This window comes from Gekko japonicus, unplaced genomic scaffold, assembly GCF_001447785.1.
Source record: "Gekko japonicus isolate JY-2015 unplaced genomic scaffold, Gekko_japonicus_V1.1 scaffold6, whole genome shotgun sequence".
Lineage (NCBI taxonomy): Eukaryota > Metazoa > Chordata > Lepidosauria > Squamata > Gekkonidae > Gekko > Gekko japonicus.
The window spans coordinates 1,502,253-1,513,883 of NW_015166417.1; the positions used below are offsets into that span (position 1 = coordinate 1,502,253).

The window sequence follows — 11,631 nt, forward strand, 5'->3', positions numbered from 1 at the left end:
GGAAAGAGCTAACCCCTGTTCCTCCAATGCCACAGCCCCAATCCAAAGCAGGGCTGCTGGGGCAGCTTTAAAAAAATGCTACCAGAGATTCAAACAATAGATTCCCTGCGTGTCATCAAAGAGGCACTGCAGGAAGAATGAAAAACAAACATTTGTATGTGGCTTGAAAAAGACTTTGCTTAAAAACAGTGTGAAACACAGTTCTTTGTTACAGTGCCGCTTTTTGAAAGACTTACAAACTCTGTCTACTAGAGATGAACGTGGGGTGAGTATGCTACAAGATTCAACTTCTCTTCTGGGTCATGGAGAGAGTATTGCCTGTTTTTGGCCTGAGACCTTTTCATGTATCAGGAGGAGGCAACCTCTCCCTGCCCAGCATGTATGCCAACAGCAGCAAATCAGGTTGTTTTGTCTGGTACCTACGGCCAGATCTCCCACTAAGCAAATGAGGCACTGGAAGCTCTGCTGAGGCCAGCGGTGGTGGAGAAAGCAACAGGCCACCATCACCTTCCAGACCTGCACAACCACAATTCGAGTCTAAGGCAAATCCCCAAGATGGTGGCAAAGCCACCAAGGCTTGGCTTCCTCAGAGGACAACCCTCAGCGCTTCTGCCCCCACTTTGTTTGCCAGGGGTCAAGCCAATATCATCACAGGTAGACAGTGAATTTCTTTCCAGCACTAGTACATGCATTCTCTTTTCTCTTCTGCATTAGAGTTGCCAGCTCTGGGTTGGAAAATTCCTGGAGATTTGGAGACGGAGCCTGGGGAGGGCAGGATCTGGGAAACGGAGGGACCATGGAGCCAACCCTCTGAAGCAGCCATTTTCTCTAGGTAGAGTTGCCAGGTCCCCTTGTCCCTCTGACAGGGGGATTTGGGGGGTGTTCCAGGGGTGGGTGGGGATGCCCCCAAGCCCCACTCCAAGCCCTGCCCCCCAAGAGCGACCACCCACTCGGACATCCCTCTCCTGCTGCCTGATTTAAAGGGCTTCAGCTGATCGATGGGGACCATGTGGCCCACCAATCAGCTGGAGGGACCTTTAAATCTAGCAGAAGGGAGGGAGAGGAGCAGTCGTGGGTCATACACTTGGCTTGCACATGGTTCCTGCCGATCAGATGAAGCCTTTTAAATTGGGCAGGAGGGGAGGGAGAGGGATGGCCGGGTGGGTGGTCACTCTTGAAGATGGGGTTTGGGGTGGGGCAGATTGAAGCCCCCAGAAGCAGGGAAACCCCTGCCCACACCTGGGGGCTGACAACCCTATCTCCAGGGGAACAAATCTATGTCACCTGGATATCAGTTGTAACTCTGGGATATCTCCAGGCCCCACCTGGAGATAGGCAACTCTGTTCTGCATTTAGCCCTCACTAATGTTCCACAAATGTTCTACAAAGACCACACTAGAGGCTCAAGTGTGCTTGTCCACGCCTAGCTCTGTTATGGGAAGTAACATACCACTTAGGATACAGGTTACGCCTTTGTGGGGAAAACACAACATCTGGCCAACAACAGATGAAATGATGACAAACTGATGCAAAATCCCCCCAAAAAAATTCTAATAATGTAAACGAGCCCCAAGATGGAAAAACTGAGCCTCCTCAGCTAACGCGGCTGTGTAAATTGACAAAACTGTATTTAATTAAAAGCGCACAGTCATTTAACTCTCTGATTTATTTAGGAGATCTTATACTATAGCCAATACCGCATTGTTTAAGAACACAATGTCAATTCCAAAATTTAGACAGGCTTCTAGATAGTATAAATCTTTTTTGCATTGCTTATTTACTATTTATGGCTCCAAGTAAATAATACAGAAAATAAGAGGGAGGCTGGCAAGCAGGATCCCTCATGCAGAACCACCCTCCCCAAGTTGTGGGATACAGAGGCAAGCTGCCAAAAAACACTCACAGTGAATTTGCAAGCCAGCATCCCAACCCTTCAGTCCCTTTCAGAGACAGGGACTCAAGTGAACCTGAGGAGCTTACCCTCCCACAACTTTGCTACACATTTCCAAAGCCACATGCATGCAGAGCAGATCCTGCCACTGAAGTGGATGGAAAAGGCTGCATACACGGGCCATTTTTGTGCACATCAGAGTCTCCATGATTCCATGAGTGGTGGTGAGGGGAGGGATCAATTCCAGATATTCCCTAGCAGTTCCCTAAAGCAAAATTTACCAAGAGGGTTCACATGACGTACCTTTTTCTTTTCAGTTATCCCTTGACACAGATCATCATTGATCTCTGTCTGCTGAACTCATTAAATGTGTATTTAAAGCCAATATAAAACATATAGCAGATTACTTTAAAAAAAAACACCTATAAAACTGGGTTGCATATGGGCCTCTTCTGACAGGAAATACATTTATTTTTTAAGAATCCCTAAGACACACTTCGTTGGTGTGCAAAAGAACTATTGTGCCATAGTTCATCATCTATGTATTTTTGGATGTATATCAATTACTTAAGTAATTTTAGAAGTAATGAGAAATGCCACATTAACATAAATAATCATTAGATATAATTAGTGTGCTATAAAAAATGAACCCATGATAAATCATTCCTTCTTTAAAAAAAACTGGGAAGTATTATTTGTCCCATTTGATTATACGCTGCACACTAATAATTCACAAGTAAAATAGGTCACTGACTGTAATGACTGTCAATCAGAAGCATAACCCCAAAGGACAAAGGGGCATTAAAACTGAAAAACGCTGAAGTAGGACTGATTTTTATTACAGCGCAGAGATTGTAATGGAAACAACAACTGTAGATTGTGAAAGTGCCGCTAAGGATCAATAACCTTTGAAGCATATTTATAGAAGTATGCTCATCTTCTTACACACACAATCTATAATACCTGCAATAATCCCATTTACAGTGAAGACCCATGATAATAAAAAAAATCAATATATGATTTTCAATGGCGTTAAAAAAAAAGATCAAAGGCTATAATAAGAAAGATTCATCAAATGTCTGTACAACAAATTTCACAGCCTGAACAACCACCCAGTTGAATCAATGGCATAGACAGCCTGTTCCTATCATGCTTATATAGAAGCAAGTCCCACTAGATTGGATCCAGGCTCAACAGAATGGAACATTCTCCCCACCCACAACAGCCCACTGAGCTCCACAAAATGCTGCTCCTGGGGGATAAAGGAAACCCCCCCCCGGAACAACATGGGGGGAGCCTGCAGCAGGAAGGGGGAATCAATGGAAACTGTCAATTTAGTCTGGATCCAAACCCAGTGTGTTCAATGGAGCAAATTACCAAGTATGCTCATAGGACTGCCACCTTGCTGTAAGTCTAAGCACATTTACCCAAAATAATACCCCCTTGAATTCAGTGGGATTTGTGTTTAAATAAGCATGCTTTGCAATCAAGCTGCAATTCATCTTACAGGCATTATGGGTTAACGATAGCCATTGTTCTGTGTGGTCTCAATCCCACCTTCATGCTAGATGTTGTATTACTAGAATCCTGGCAGAACGGAACGTAGCAAAGTGAGGGCTTGAGCAGAAAGTGCTATTTAATATATAATGGGTAGATACACATATCCCTGTCAAGAAGCCTTCTGCATGCCTCATGCGGAGAGAGTGCTCTGTCAGAAAGGGAAAATAAAATGGGGGGGAAATCTTGCCTCTGAGGGAAGGAAGTGAATGGGGGTATCATCAGCAAACCTGTAGAAGAAGAGTGTGGACTTCCACTCCTGAACACTCATTGCCCATCATACAACAGCTGACCTCTGTGGACTCTAAGAAGCTCATGGCAATAGTCCGACAAGCCTGAACTGAGTGACTAAAGAAACCCAGGCACTGACCAGTCCTACAGCTCCCCCAGTGGCTGTGGCTGCTATTGCAGCCATTGAAAACACTTTCACTTGAATGAGGGCAACCAATAAAAAGCCCTGCCTTATAATGGGCCTGCCCACTTTCTGAAAAGCTTGGCAGGTGCCTTGGGAAATAATAGCAGACATGATGGCACCCGTGGTTGCCCTGCCCTAAATGGATAACTAAATGGATACGTAAGCATTAATATACAGTACTCATCTGCAAGGCCCCCAGGAGTGCTGCTTGACTGGACATTCCACAATATTGGCCAGGAGCAAAAAGTGTGGACCAACTTCATCAGGGTGGTGCATGCCTCATGTATAAGGAGATTACCCATTGCCAGTTTAGCAGAGAGTAAACTATATGTATTTTCTGGAACACAAGTTAGCACTCCTTCCCGTTACTCAGGGGAAGAGGACAGAGTTGATTGGTGTGCACGTGAATACTCAAGTCCTGCTAAGCTGCCAAGGAATTACACCCTCCTAGATTTCAGATACAGCCAGTGTAGAGTACTGGGGCTTGGGAGATCCAGGTTCAGATCCTCTCAGCAGTGAAGCTGGTGACCTTGGGCCACTAACCAACTTTTAGCCCACACTACCTTACAAGGTTGTAAGGAGAAAAGGAGGAGAAACTCATGTGGAGGAAGGGCAGGACAGAAATATTCCTGTTCCGTTAGACTCATATGAGTTAACTGTTCCACTTAGGATTCTTTATATTAATCACTACTGAGCTATTTTACAGGATTTGCCTTTATTATTTTTACTATTCCATAAGCTGGTTTGGGACTCAGAAATGGAATACAATTTATTCGGAAAGAATATGAGTATTGGGGGGGGGAGAGACCAAGGACATATCAGTGATGGTTGTGCATGGTCCACTAAGGGTTCTCAAAAGCAACAATGACATTTTGGGCACCTCTAACTAACCATGTTGCATTCATGCCCGGAAACAAGTGTATGGAACGTTTATGGAGCATTCCACTAGTTTTGCAATGCCTGGTTCAGAACCCAGCCCCTCACAGAGTCATACTGTAGGAAGTTACTAAGTTTGTGCCTCAGGTTTCCTTCTGTAAAATGGGAAGGCAATCACAACCACCCATGGTTCTTTGTAAGAATGAATAAAGGATAGAAACAAACTCTGCATTATTTAAATACTTATGCCATCACATGGCTTGTCTTGTTTAATGATACAGTGATTAGAATCACAAAGATTTTCTCTTCTGTTCTGATGTAAAAGATTCAAGGAAATGAGAAGTTCTCTTAACATCCAATTCTTTTGAAAGCATCTGCAGGATTTCAGGGAACCGAGCAGCAATCCTTTGAAAGAACAATTTCCCCTATTATACCAAGCGTTTCTGAATACCATTTCTGCTCAGAAAATCAGTACCAATTCAGAATGCATGGCTAATGGATCCCTGTTTGATGAACATTTTAGGAAAATGTCCATTTTTAACTTTTCAAGGTATAAAACCAAAAATATACACAAAATAGCAAAATTAGATCTCAACAATGAAGAAAGATTGAGTAGATTGCCCAAGTATTTTCCCCGTTCTAAATTCAGCAAATCATGAATATATTCACTTCCTTCCCTTCGCTCGTGACAAAAATCAAACTGGCTGCCAAGAGTTTCCTCTCTCTGAAACACTGCAAGTTAAATGCATTTTAAAATTATCTATTGGCACAGGTTTCTCTCATAAACAGTGTAATGATTCTTCCCCCCCCCAAAAAAAACCACCCTCCCCACTTGCTAGTGACGATTAGAGTCACAATTCATTGGAAACCGAATGTAATCAGAATAGCTGGTGCTGATGATAGCAAAAATGCATCTTACAATTTAAGCCTCTGGGGATGAAGAGAGATGTTTTTGGATGGGGAATACTTTCATAATATCTTGCTGTTGTCAAACAACAAGGATTTAGATAGACAAACCAGAAGAGCAATTGTGTCGAATGGCTGTGGTGGTAATAATAATACAAATTGTATTACAAATTGCATTATTAACATTAGAGTCAGTATGGCAGCAGAGGCTACAATAGCTTTGACTAGGAAGACTTAGGTTCAAACACTCACTTGCCATGAAGTTCATTGGATAACAGGGTTACCAACCTCCGGGGGGAGCTGGAGTTCCCCAAGAACTACAAATGATATTCAGACTACAGGGATCAGCTCTCCCGGAAGAAATCACATCTTTGAAGAGCAAAATCTATGGCATCCCATCCCTGCTGAGCCTCCCCAGGTGTTGCCCCCAAATCTCTATGAATTTTTCAAGCCAGGGTTAGCAGTCCAACTGATGGTCTTGGACACATACTCTCAGTCTAATTTACCTCTCAGAGCTGTTGTGACAAATAAAATGATCTAATCCTTATATATGCCACCCTGAAATCCCTAGAAGAATGGTAGGGCATAAATGGCCACAGAGCTGTGGCACTACAAGGGGCTTTCCCCCTCTTGCAACCACCCACCGTATGGTGGGGGTATACCATAAAGAACCTCCGATAATAACCTGAGATGGTCTAGCTATGATCCTTCCTAAACAACCATAATCCCATCTGGCCCTCCTATGAAAAGGAACAAGCAGAACTAGTTGCGAGGGGGACGACGACAAAACTGTTGTTGAAAAATGGTCCAAATTACTCAAGATGTTTTCCAAAATAGGCACAAAGTTCTTGAAACAGGTATTATCAAAGGCTACTTTCATAAAACCGATCATTTCATTATCTCTGTGTTATAGTACTTGCTCTTAACCCCAAAAGTCACTTATGTGTATGGGGGAGATTATTACACACATAGCCACAAGTTGTTGTTTTTTAATACTGAAACTTTGTAGCAGCAGATCTAGCTGCTAAAGAGATGTCATATTTTAAATAGAATAGTGCTTGGCCTGTTTGGTAGTTCTAGCTGCTGCAATGAAATTTAAAACAATCTCTGGTTATGTTCATAGTTTTCTGTAACAAATAGGTAGTTTTTAAAATAATTACCATAATCTATTAAACTGCCCATCTGCATTTACATTAGTAGTTTATTTGTTAGATTTTATATTCTGTATTTTATTGATTGGATTATTATTTAGTTGTGATTGCCAATATGCCAATAAAGGTATACGAATATGAATACATTAGTACCTGCATTTCACCATATACAAATCCAGGTCTACAATAAGCACAATGCAGGTATAATTTTTTTCAAATATATTTCAAGCCCTCTCTTCCCATTCCTGCACAGAGATTTATGTGTGAAAATATATAGTGGGTGCTTTGAGATATACAGTGTAAACAGTGATGTAAAATTATATACCACTCATAGTGAGGGATGTGTTGCTTTCTTCATATTTTTACAATCGATACATACGGACTTCATCAACTTGGATTTTCTACTGTATAATTATTCATTCAGAAATATTATTTGCTTAGCTTACTGTTTGTTAGAACCCACAGCCAACAACGTAGTACACGCTTATCAGAAAAGGTAATACTTTATTGAAGAGCTATAGATGCATTAACTTAGGCACTGTTAAGAATGGCGGCTGCCCATGGGGCATAATAGGATATAGGGTATTCGTATGCACCCCCCCCACTGCCCTGGCCAATTAGCCACACTCCCGCGCGCGGGAGAAGGCGCTCCGGCCGTTTAGCGCTGAAGCTGGGAACCAAGCTCGCTCCCACGGTTCCCTTAGAGCTAGACATCAACATCCCACCACCTGCAGAACTCAGAGATAAGTGTTACAGCAGCGAAGAAGCACAGAAGGAATGCAAAGGCAATTAGAATACAACTGACCTCCCCAACCCCCATGGCAGCATAGCTGACACTGTTTGGAGAGTCTCCTTTCTCCACCATGCTTTTATAGGGCAGAAAAGTCACACACTTTATCATAATATCTAACCCCTTACAGGCTTTGCTAAAATACAGGCACACACTTTTTTCCTGAGGGGAAACCAGATTCCACCTGACACAATGTTCCCCTACTCCCAATTTAAATAAGAGATAAAGGAGGTACATGTCCAGGCCTCAAAGCAGCTCAATGTGCAATATTACGTTAATGTAATATTATATGTAAAACTAAAACAATACATAAAAATACTTGCATAATTAGTTTTCTGGCAACCGTACTTAGTACACGTAGGCCTAAGGAGAATATTAATATTCAGGAAAATAAGGCCTGGATTGCGGTTCTTCACTCCTTGTGGAATCTGCAAACGGGCTTTACTGAGTAAACATTAAATGCGCTGTTTCAATATTAAACAGTTCTGATTGTTAAGCTAATATTAAAGCAGGAGAGGAAGAGGCTCCCCCACAGCCTGTTTCTCAAATGAGACTGCATTTTCACAAGCCGGCGATTGCCAGGAGCAATAAGCTTTGAATGCCAGTTGTAATTAAAAACTTTCGTTTCAGATATATTTCACAGTTTATACATGGTGCAAGGAGGATTTGCCAAGCAAGCACAGATTGCTTTGCCGCACGGTGAGGATACTTCTTCATAGTCAGTTAATTATCTGATGAGTATACACTGCAAGAATGTAAAGCACGCTAACCATGACTAACGAAGACAACAAATTGTATGTTGGTGGTACCAGATTCTTCATTCCACATTTAGTTACAAACAAACAAAAATCCACTTTATTATCCCTAGACACAAATGAAATTTAAAAGCAGTTACTCCAGTGATGCAAAGTAATTAGAAATAGCACCTTTAAATGATTTCAATAAGCATCATGAACTAAATCGTGGGGAAAAGGTAAAAGAGATCCCCCCCCCCAAAAAAAGTTGCTGCCAAACTCATACACACAGTGATTCAGCAAGTCACATTCATAGACCCAGCAGGCCTTTCCTGTTTTCAGTTATGCTTGGGAAAGAATATAACAATTACCAACTTTTCTTCTCATTGGGGGTGGTATAAAATCACCCAAATCCATGGGTCATAGTCAAAGTTATGATCAATATGCTGATGTCATACAACTGGTAATTAACCACTCCCCCCCCACACTGTTAATTGAAAAAGATCATCTGAGTCAATTGCCCAAAATACAACATAACCGCACACTGCCTACACCTGAACAATTTGCAGCAGTGTGCAAACTGATGGTTTGTGCTTATGGCTTACTATTCAAATACCATTTGCCCACAAGCATGACCAAAAAAAACCCTCACCTCTAACAGAACCGGGCAATATCCCCACTCAGAACAAACCTGGCAAAAAACAAAATTATTACCCCTTAAACCCCAGGAAATGAGAGAACAATACTTATTCTTTTGGAACCCAATGTCATAAGTTGGCGGAGGGAGGAGGAGGAAGAGAGGAGATTGGATTTATACCCCGCCCTTCACTACCCAAGGGAGTCTCAGAGCAGCTTACAAACTCCTTTCCCTTCCCCTCCCTACAACAGACCCCCTGTGAGGTGGGTGAGGCTAAGAGAACTCTGGTACAAACTGCTCTTTTTCAAGGACAGCTGTGCCAGAGCTTGTGACTGACCCAAGGTCACATCAGCAGGTGCAAGTGGAGGAGTGGGGAATCAAACCCGGTTCTCCCAGATTAGAGTCCGCACACTTAACCACTACACCAAACTGGTCTGTGCTGAAGTGATGGCTCAGATTTCTCAGACAAAGAGTTACCTGCTAGCCCTGAGTTGGTAACTGAACAGCTGGATGCAGCCGACTCTGAGCCAGAAGGAGAAAAACAAGAGATCAGGTTACCAGTTGATCAGGAGTCACAGCCTATAGCTGAAACCAAGCCAACACCTTGTACCTCTGAAGCAGTAAACAAGTCTTCAGCAGCCACTCCTAGCCCACCTAGCACACCCACATCTTTGCAACACCAATGCTGTCAGAGACGCTTAGAGTTGCAAGAAAGGAGAAGAAGTGTGAGACTCATGGCTTGTCATCAGCTGTCAATTGAAGAGACAAATGTGTAGTTTCAGGATGACTACCAAGGAATTGGCTGGGAGTTTAGCTCATTAATACTTGGCTATAAATTCAGCTATAAGCAGCAGCATTTTCTGGATGCAACAAGTACACTTTGCTACTGAACCATCAACCTTGCTGCTACCGGACTGCTGCAACCTTGAACTGGACTTGATAGCTGGCTTTTATGGAACCCCTGACCTTGGACTGGATTTGGACTTGGTGCCTGGAACAACATGACTCTAAACTGAACTTTGGTAAACCTGGTCTCTGGAACCCTTGACTTTTGGACAGGATTTTGGTTACTCTCTGTGACCTTGCCTATGACCTGTCCTGCTGGACCCCAGCCCATGTCTCCTGGGGAAGTTACATCGTACAGATCCACCCAGTGGTGGAGGACATTTGTTACCTGGATCTTGGAGAATGAGCACTGGCTGGAGAACTTTTGGATGTCCAGGTAATGGCAAGCCAAGCCCAAACTCTCCTTTCCTGTCTACTTTACTTGGCACACTGACACTTTATGATCAATTTTAGAAACTTATTGTTTTAGCTGTTTTACATTTTATGTAAGCTGCGCTGAACCTACCTTGGTGGGGAGGGCGGGGTATAAATTGAATAAATAAATAAATGTATCCAGGCCTGTTCTGCCAGGGATCCCGGAGGGTTTCCAGCCAAATACTGGGCATAAAGCATGACTGTTTTGGGGGATGGACTTGCATTTTTTTCATTGTGCTGTGGTCTGGACTGGATGATCCCTGGTGTCCAAGATGACCTGGGGGATCCCTACACCACTCATTGGCTGAGTTCAGACTGGCAGTTTGGCCCGATATAGGCATGTTTCACAAACAGATTAATGGGGCTGGTTCACACAGCCACAGCTGTCAGGTGTTCCCCAGCTGTACTCAACCCATCCTATGTCTCCAAGGTCGGGGACAAAGGGTGGCACTAGGGGAACAGCAGTCCTGGAGGCACTTACTTGAATGTGGAGTGCCTCAAGGGGCGGTGCTTTCTCCAATGCTCTTTAATATCTACATGCCTCCCCTCGCCCAGATTGCCCGGAGGTTTGGGCTGGGATGTCACCAGTACGCTCATGACACCCAGCTCTATCTGATGTTGGGCGGTCAGTCGGACTCCAGACTGGAAGATCTGGACTGGGCATTGCACTCTGTGGCTGGTTGGAGGTTTAGTCGGCTGAAGATAAACCCGGCGAAGACAGAGGTCCTGTGCCTGAGTCGGGGCAGTTCGTGGTTGGGGCTCCCGCTCCCGGCCTTCGACGGGGGGGCCATTGGCACCTGCACCAGTGGTTAGGAGTTTGGGAGTGCTCCTGGAACCCTCCCTGGCAATGGAGGCCCAGGTAGCAGCCACTGCTAAGTCAGCCTTCTACCACCTGCGGCTGGTTTGGCAGTTGGCTCCCTTCCTGGTTCGCGACAACCTGGCTACAGTGATCCATGCAATGGTCACCTCGTGGTTAGACTATTGTAATGCTCTCTACATGGGGCTGCCCTTGGTGCAAATCCGGAGGTTGCAACTGGTGCAGAATGCCGCCGCTAGGCTACTGATGTGTCTCCCTAGATGGGAGCACATCCAGCCGGTGCTGAAGATGCTGCACTGGCTGCCAATAGCATACCGGATTCGCTTCAAGGTGCTGGTACTTACCTTTAAAGCCCTATATGGCCAGGGTCAAACATACCTGAGGGACCGCCTTTCCCCGTATATACCCCAGAGAGCACTAGGGTCCGGGGTGCAACATCGGTTGGTTATTCCAGGCCCCAAGGAGGCCAGGATTGCGGCTACTAGAGCCAGGGCCTTCTCAGTGGCGGCTCCTTACTGGTGGAATGAGCTCCCAGAGGAGATAAGGGCCCTGCGGGATCTTGTGTAGTTCCGCAGGACCTGCAAGATGGAGCTCTTC

At 44.2% G+C, this 11,631-nt stretch overlaps 1 protein-coding gene across 1 annotated transcript in view; it reads right to left on the bottom strand.

Moving 5' to 3' along the window:
* CCDC148 (coiled-coil domain containing 148) overlaps positions 1-11,631 on the bottom strand; it is a 140,722-nt gene that overhangs the window by 40,639 nt on the left and 88,452 nt on the right. The gene's annotated exons all lie outside the window — the stretch shown is intronic.